The following is a 9,416-nucleotide window of genomic DNA, read 5'->3' on the forward strand; positions in this document are numbered from 1 at the left end:
AAAATAATTTTCAAATAAGTGCAAAGAATAATAAAATAACCAAGTATATTTAAATATATATATTTGATATATATTTTTTCTCTTTTGAATTTGCAACATACATGTTTTACTTTTGATTCTTAAAATTTTGATTGTGGATTTTATTTTTTTACGTAAAACTTTTGGCACAAAATTCACTCCATAGGTGGCAGTGATGGGTAACATCAGGGTTAAACGTGGGCTCTTTCTGGGTTGTACTCTGCACATAAGGCCTAGACGCAGGGCTGCAGTGATGGGATGGATGTCCTAGAAACAACTCATGTACAAAACCCACTCAAAGCCCATAATGCTCACCTGAAATCCACATAGCTCTGAATTCACCTGTGTGATCCACACATGAGCATGTTGGCTGGGTTACCTCCACATGTCTTTTACAGTCATGAATAATAACACAGTCACTGCTGTAAAATGAGCAGCAACACTGTCATTATTGTAAATCCTTATTTATCAGGGGTTACTATAGTGCATTGTGAATTGTGTTTATATTCTGCAGGACTCTGGCCCTGTCCCATTACCCACAGATGGATTCTGCATCCATTGTTTGAGTATGGTGTTTATTTCTTAATATGGAGATATGCTCACAAACAGATGTTCTCACAAACGCCGCTATATGACTCATATGTCTTTCTCAGACCACTCTTTAATTATACTATTTTCTGCCACAGACCACTTCTCTGTTTTAGCAGCAGCTCGTTGAATCAGCATCAGGGTAACTGCAGTACTTCCTGTTTAAGCAGCGGTTTCATATAGAGTCAAAAAGACGTGAGGCGAACTGTGTCCCAATTCAGCTCTGAACTCCCTGATGCCTTTTACTCTTCAACAACTGCATAACACATAGGTGTACACTATAAGGAGGAAGCTAGGGCTTGGGTGACAATTGGGACAGGGCCCAACTGACCTGAACTGACAGAGTGCTTGACTGTAAACCCTGAAACCCACAGAGAAAACCGATAGGTCAACTTAGTCCAAACACTGACCAATCAGAATGTTTGCTTCCACTCTCTCTCTTTCTCACTTCCTGTTCTTACTCTCTCTCACTCACTTCCTCTCTCTAAAAAGATCAGTTTCCATAGCAATATACATACACTGCATGCACAAAAGTATTGGGACACTTGCTGTTTCATTGTTTCTCCTAAAAATCAAGGACATTAAGAAGAGTTTATCCTGCTTCTGTTGGAGTAACAGTCTCTACTGTACAGGAAATACTTTCTACTACATCATGAAGCATTGCTGTGAGGATATAATAGCATTCAATGACAAGACAAGTGTAAGTGAGGTCAGAATATTGGAGGGTCTCTAATCCACATCTTCATCCACAAATCCTCAGATCATCAACAACTCCCAACTCTTCCCAACTTCCCAATAAGTCCTGAATGGAGCTCCATTATTCCAGAGAACACAGTTTTAGTGCTCTAAAGCTCAATACTGGGGGGTTTATACCCCTCCAGCCCACACCTAGTAGCTCATGCCTGGCTTTATAGTGTAACTTGAGGCTGCCAGGAAGCGACTTTGAAACTATAGGGGCTCCAAGAGAGGAGGATTGTATGGGGGAAATGCTGTAACCAGTTGATCAGTTAACTATAAATCCATTCATTTTTACTCTTAGTACTCTTAATAAGACAAAGATCATTTTCCTACCTTCATTAAGCGACTCTCCTCTTCTGAACCCAGATATTAAATGCAGAGTTTGGGAGGAGTTTCACAGTTTTTACTGTAGAACAGTGCGTGGTTAAAGTGTTGCTGTTGACTTCTGTCTACAGAAGCTGTGAAGTGTTCTTCCTGTTGTCGCAGAATCAGTCCTTCCCTCTGTAAGTTTTACCAGAGACAGACCTCAATAATTAAAGTCCTGCTTCTAGAGCTGAATTAAAGTTCTGCTTGTGTTCTGTAGTCGGCGTGAGAAACTTCCACTAAGCAGTTGCTTAATTTTCTCACTCTAGATTCTACTCTTAAACCACCACACTCTGAAACCACGTCTCATTTGCATGATCAGATAAGTCCTGCCAGCTGCTGAGTGTCAAAGCTATAAACACACTGCAGCTCAACCTCTCACCCCCCACAAAAACAGAAAGTGAGAAGGTCCACAGATCTTGCAGTAGAGTGGAGGAGGATCAGATCATCATACACTAAAAACTCTAATATACAATATATACTAACAATATATTCTTATAAAGCAGAGTTTGCATTTTAATAAAAAAAAAATAATAATTTACCAGAGATGAAGATCAGGAACAGCAGAGGAACAGTCAGAGATATTCTGATTAACATCATCACTTTAGACACCAGTACAATCAGATAATATATGATTTTTATATAAATTCCACAAGTCCTACAAGAGAACTTTGTAATACTCAGACAAAAACATGCTCATCTCACAGATCTCACAGATTCTTTAGTCCCTGTAGAAAAGTAGGTTTAAAATAGTTGAGTATTGAGCTGTGGAGCAGCAGAACTGTGTTCACTGGAAGGATGAAGCTCCATCCATCCAATACTTCTGGGATGAGTTAAGAATGAGTGCCTGAAAAGAAGTTTATTTAATCTATGCATTTTCTAATCCCATCACCACGTTTGGCTGCAACCTCCTCCTGTAATTCATTCATTTATCAGAGCCTGGTAACATATTCGTTTTTTTTTAGCATTTTGAAATGTAACGACATGTGTAGGGGTTCCATTGACTAGTCGACTAGCACTTCCACTAGTCGCCACCGTGAGGAGCAGTCGACTAGTCGGAGGAAGAAAAAGCAGCAGCGAGGATGTAGGCAGAGGTCTGCACTTGTGAACCCGTCTGAATATCTAATAATAATAATATTAATGCATATATTCATTCATTCCATTTAACTAAATTTGATATATGTGTAGCAGACATTAACCGGACAATGGACACTGGACGAGAAAAAACAGCCACACTCCACACCGGAATATGATGCTCTGTGTTGTTTATTCTGAGTGAGACATGGGGCAGAATTAGTGCACAGGCATACACACACAGGCTCTGTCTCTCCCTCCCCTACTTCTCTCTCTCTCTCGCCAGCTCAGCAGCTGCAGTGCTTTTTTTTTTATATATATATATATATATATATATATATATATATATATATATATATATATATATATATATATATATATATATATTCACAAAATACATAAAATACATATAACTATAAAAATGGAAAGCTACAAAAAATTCACAGATCACTTGTATAGAACTAAATGCTAATAGAACAGCAGTATAACTAACTCCACATAGGAGAAACAATGCTCACATTTAAAACATGTATTTTCAATAACCAACAGTTAGCTATACTGTTAAACATTGGCAGAGCACATGACCAGTTAAACTACACAATAAACTAAAACAGAGAAAAATAACTGATTCAAATATTTTTTTTAATTCATTTTTTTTAACCAACTCTAAAGTTATAAAACATTAAATAAACCACTTTTAACATCGACTCATACCTGAGTGAGACATGGGGCAGAATTAGTGCACAGGCATACACACACAGGCTCTGTCTCTCCCTCCCCTACTTCTCTCTCTCTCTCGCCTGCACGAGGCATAAAAAACGGGTGGAGTAACACCAACATTAAAAGTATTAATTAACTTAAAAGTTTGAAAATATAAGTTCATATACATGTTAACCAGTGCTGTCAACCATATTTTCAGAAATCACTTAAAATATTAGCTTTTACTTATTTAGAAGTAGAAATTAACGGGAGAGAGTAAAATGCCTTCTTACCAGCTCAGCAGCTGCAGTGCTTTTGGGGCATTTTGCCGCGAAAGCTCAGTATCAACAGGAACGGTGCCACACTAATTAGCGCCCCACTCACAACAACAAAGGGGGAACCCCAAAAATAAACAATATATTCAATTATATTAACACTTTTTTTTTTTTAAAATATCTCTTAGGTTTTTACAATTTTAACTATTTAATAAAGCTTGGTGAAGTTCACTAAAAAGTTTAAGGGAGAAAAGAGCAGAGAAAAAAATATATATATAATAGAAATAAATATATATATATTTTTTAGAAAAAAATAAAACAATTAGCCGTTAACTCCTTTTACCATGGCTACATATGTTATATATATATATATACATTCCTGAATCAATCACTTCACCCAGTGTACGGACCAAAATCCACCTCTACTACAAGATTATTGATCTGGCTGCATTCAATGCTTGAATCCTGATCAATGGACTTCATAAGGATAAAAGATGCACGACTGGCACTCAAGCTGCAAAGAAAAACGAGGCGGTTTTAAGTTAAAAGCCAATGTAAGCAACAACAACAAAAAAAACTTAAAATATTACTGAGAATGGAGCGACGGACACACACATACACGCACACAGGTAGGACAATTTCAGCATCTCCAATTCACCTGGTAAAAAATAGGTCCGCACTATCCACAGCGCTATATTGCTGTTTTAATAAATATATAAGTAAATTTTAAGCACTGAATTTAATTAGTTCATATGAAAAGTGCATGTTGCGTCCCAGCGCGGAGTAAAAACAAGCGGGCGGGAACGGGAATAAAACAAGCGGGAGCGGGTTTAAAAAAGCAGTCCCAGCAGAAGGTAAAGAAGTTAGCTCTTTTAAACACTGTGCTAAACAAACCTCGATCTTGCCTAACTTTCCAAAGTGTATCTGGCTGTTCTAGCCACCAGTACCCGAGTGACAGGATTTTTTCCTGGGAGCAAGTTGAACACTTCATTGATGATGCTAAAAGGGAGAGAGTTTTTCATTTACTGCACAAGGAAGATATGTTTTAATCTTAATTTTATGTTGTTGCTTTATGTTCCATGTTGAAATATCCAGAATATTTCAAGTGAGAACGGGGGTCGGGTAGTACGTAATAGTAAAGTAATAAATGCATTTAATAAAAGGGCACTTTTCGGGCAGTAAGGGCACTAAGACCCAAAGGGGCAGACCCAAAGGGCACCCTCCGACACCCCCCCAACCCCAGCCACCCGCCCCCTTTGCACGTGCCTGTTGCAAATGCATTAATTTTCCTTTTTAAATGTGTTGCCAAAGAAACATTGAACATAGAGGTGTAATTTAGATTTCAGTTGTTGTTTAAAATAATATTTGACATATTTGTTTGTGTTATGAAGGATTGACGCAGCTATAATAAATAAATAAATGAGTAGAGAAATTTTGCATCTGCCGAAAAATACTCTCTCTCTCTCTCACTTCCCTTTCTTACACTCCCTCACTCACTTCCTCTCTATAAAAAGATTAGTTTCCATAGCAATATACATACACTGTATACACAACATTACAGAGACACCTCGCTTCTTCATTGCTTCTCTGAAAAGATAATTATTTTCTTTTATCCTGCTTTTATCCTGTTTTTGTTGAAAAAAAACAATTTTAACTGTCCAGGAAATACTTTCTACTACATCATGAAGCATTGCTGTGAGGATATAATAGCATTCAATGACAAGACAAGTGTAAGTGAGGTCAGGATATTGGAGGGTCTCTAATCCACCTCTTCATCCACAAATCCCCAGATCATCAACAACTCCCCAAATCATTAAAAACTCTTTTAAAAAGTCCTGGATGGAGCTCCATTATTCCAGAGAACACAGTTTTACTGCTCAAAAGCTCAATACTGTGGGTTTATACCCCTCTAGCAACCTAGTAGCTCATGCCTGGCTTTATAGTGTAACTTGAAGCTGTCAGGAGGCAACTTTGAAACCATAGGGGCTCCAAGAGAGGAGGATTGTATATAGAAACTGCTGTAACCAGTTGATCAGTTAACTATAAATCCATTCATTTTTACTCTTAGTACTTTTAATAAGACAAAGATCATTTTCCTACCTTCTTTAAGCGACGCTCCTCTTGAACCCAGAGAGCGAATGCAGAGTTTGGAAGGAGTTTCACAATTTTTAGTGTGTGGTTAAGTGTTGCTGAACTACAATAGAAGCTGTCAGGTGTTCTGTGAAGTGTGAATCAGTCCTTCCCTCTGCAAGACGTTTTACCAGAGACAGACCTCAGTAATTAAACTCCTGCTTCTGGATCTGAGTTAATGTCCTGCTTCTGGAGCTGAATTAAAGTTCTGCTTGTGTTCTGTGGTCGTAGTGAAGGACTTCAAATAAGCAGTTGTTTAATTTTCTCACCCTGGACTCTACTCTCAAACCACCACACTCTGAAACCACGTCTCATTAGCATGATCAGATAAGTCCGGCCAGCTGCTGAGTGTCAAAGCTATAAACACACTGCAGCTCAACCTCTCACCCACCCACAATGATGAAGACTGTCTTCAGCTTCTCCAGTGATGAGCACTGAAAGATGCACCTTCCCCTATTCTGTTCATCATCATCATCATCATCATCATGTAGAGAGAAATTAAGTTTATGGAAAATAAATGTAAATATAGAGATGAGTCGCAGTAAACTAGAAAAGAGCAGGGTTTAAACATAGAAACTTCTTCATGACTAATGTAATTTCCTGTGCTCAAGGGCATAGGAGCAGGTTTCCTATTAAGGGGGTGTTCACGTCTGCTAATATGAACTTATGTCTATTGTTAGTTACATTCAAGTAAAGGTCACATATATGACAAAAACTTTTGTTATCATCTAATGTTTAAAATAATATAACAGATGTGATTATTATTATTATTATTATTGTTATGTTTTTGCATGTCAATTCTGTTATATATTTGTATATTTACATTTACGCCGCTCTTTTTTTATTTATTTATTATTTTTTTGACTGAAAGTACTTCCTATGATGGTGATCAGTTATGTAAAAGAATGTAAGTTTACGTTTCATAGAGATTTTTGGCAGAAGTTAATAAAAACGTTAGTCTGTTAGTATCATGAACTTTTACTAAAGGACCAGATATATTCCATTAGCAAATTCATTCAAAACAGTACATCAACAATAGATTTCATTTAACAATGTAATAATGTAACCAAATGACTTGTTTCTAAATCGTTCTTTTACCTTTTACGACATGCTGAAACAAATTATTGACAGAAATATTAATAAATATTAGTCCTAAGGGGCCTACACTATTAATACTTTTTAAAAATGACTGATATATCCTGTATGCATACTCTTGCTTCTCTTAACCTGTTCTTTTTTTTTATTAGTTCAGTTCATTTCAGTCCTCGCCACATTTCCTCTCTCCTGCTTAATCATCTCTTCTACCCCTCTAAAAAATAAATTACACCACAGTACTTGGGAGCAAACTCTAACAGACCCTAACTCTAACCCTGGACTATTAAAATAAGTTCAATTTGCGACATTCACAACTCACCTATTAAAATAAAAATACTTTTGCAACATTCCCTTTCTCTAGATCAGTGTTTCTCAACCCTGTTCCTGAATATTCTACTGCATATTCCCACTGTCCTGCATATAATAGAGCTTTCTCTGCTTTAAAGGCTGAGATTCAATCATCTGAGTTCGCAAACCCTTTGTGTGGGTGGGGGGTGGGGGGGGGGGTGTGGGCTTCAGCTTCACGCTATTTCAGTGAAGCTGCCCCGAACTCATAGGGTGCCATCTACTGTTCCCACCCAGAGAGAGCAAGGACTATCATGCTCTCTCGGACTCTGGCAGCTGATGATCACCTGATCATAGTGGCAAAGATGTGTTTAAATATATATCTACGCTGATGGACGTGTGTATTGGTCTGGAATTGAGGTGTGTTCAGGTAAATTTCTGGTGAGTTGCTATCTTGGCAGTGAAAGACACTGGTGCTCCACTGACCCTGACAACAGTCAACTGACTGATGACATTCCTATCTTCACCTATTACAGGTTAAACACAAGTACTGCTGATTAATTGGACTCTCTGAATGTAGCAGATAAATATGAACCTATTGGCACCATACAGCTTCTGAGTATTGAGCTGTAGAGTAGTGGAGGAACTGTGTTCTCTGGAATGATGGAGCTCCATCCAATACGTTTGGGTGAGTTGAGTTGGTGTTGGCGATGAGGTGGTTGAAAATCATCTACTAACCTAATTTCACTAACTCTACACTGTAAAACCTAACTGCATTTCTTACTGAACTAATTAACTAATCCATAACTTAAATATTACAGAAACTTGGCATCACTTATGCTGATAAAGTTAAACTAACTCTAAACATTATTTGTTGCCTTTTCTTATTTATAGCTGCTCTTTAGAAAAGTGTTTGTTTCAAGTGTTTGATTTGAGTTAATGTAACATAAATCATTAAAGGCAGTCGGTTTCCTCAAATGAAATAAGTTGACGCTGTTTGATAGGAAGTTTTTATATCTACAGCCTATTTATTTATTTTACTTTAATAGTTATAAATGAGTTACCCTAACTTGATTTGCTGCAGTTGTTGTGTAAAAACAGGGACTTTAAGTTGTGTTAAGTATAATTTAGGTCTGTTAAGGCAGACATACTTAATTTTAATGAGTTGGCACAACTATTATATTTACATCCAAATGGAAAACTTTGAGTTAAACCAATTTATAATAACTGAGTTTAGTCTGTTGCCATTAACAACTTCTTTTCGATTGGCTTCTGGCACAATCTATTTGCATATTGGGTGTGTCCTCTATTTTACAGTGCATATGAGTCCAAAATACTTAAATAAACTAACAATTACACTGTGAACAGGGATCAGTACAAGCCAGTGATTTACTTAATTCTATATAACAATGATTATGAACATTTTTCATACTCATTTTGAAAAAATAATTTTTGCTCAAATTGTTTGAGTTATTAAACTTAAATGGTTTAAGGCAATCGGTTTTCTTTAAATAATTTGAGTTTACTTGATTTGTCAGGTTTTACAGTGTACTCTTATCACTGAGTGCCACTCAAATCCTCACAGCAATGCTCTAATATCTAGTAGAAGGCCTTCCCTAAACAACAGACAGAGTTTTATACTAATCTGGCAATTAGGCAATTAGTTAATTAGCAGAAGATTTAGATGCTACAGCTAGCAAACAAAAACCGTTGCATGACCTGGTTTCCACCATCCAGTTTTCAGGCAGCAGTATTAACCACTATCTTAAAAGCTCCAGATATCAGTGAGTCAGTGTTGGGTCTGTGGTACTGTGTTACAGTGTGTGTGCATGTGATTAAAACCTATGTTCCTCTAGATGGCAGCATATACTAAGTGCTAAAAGAGCTTGGATTCTCTGCCCGAACCAAAATTTCCCACCACTTTCCTCGAGCCATGTCTGTTTTTTAATGCTATTTTTATTTGATGTAAGGCTATGTTGTGATAATCACAATACAGCAAAGTAACAAATATTTTTTTTTTTTTAAAGTTGCACAGGTGTACAGTGTACACTCCACTTATTACACGTATTACACACTTAGACAATAAGCTTAATATAAAATTGTGTTTGTTTAGAAGGTTTTCTGTATTCCTAAACCATGTTAAATTATATT

The 9,416-nt window shown here is 36.9% G+C and overlaps 1 long non-coding RNA gene across 1 annotated transcript; it reads right to left on the minus strand.

Moving 5' to 3' along the window:
- Positions 1 to 2,955: 2,955 nt before the first annotated feature.
- On the minus strand, positions 2,956 to 4,100 carry LOC125785796 (uncharacterized). Its single transcript, XR_007428148.1, has 2 exons — positions 3,774 to 4,100; positions 2,956 to 3,581 (listed from the first exon to the last, which is right to left on the minus strand). It is a non-coding gene; the product is annotated as an uncharacterized LOC125785796 (long non-coding RNA).
- Positions 4,101 to 9,416: the final 5,316 nt, after the last annotated feature.

Source organism: Astyanax mexicanus, chromosome 21 (genome assembly GCF_023375975.1).
Source record: "Astyanax mexicanus isolate ESR-SI-001 chromosome 21, AstMex3_surface, whole genome shotgun sequence".
Classification (NCBI taxonomy): Eukaryota; Metazoa; Chordata; class Actinopteri; order Characiformes; family Acestrorhamphidae; genus Astyanax; species Astyanax mexicanus.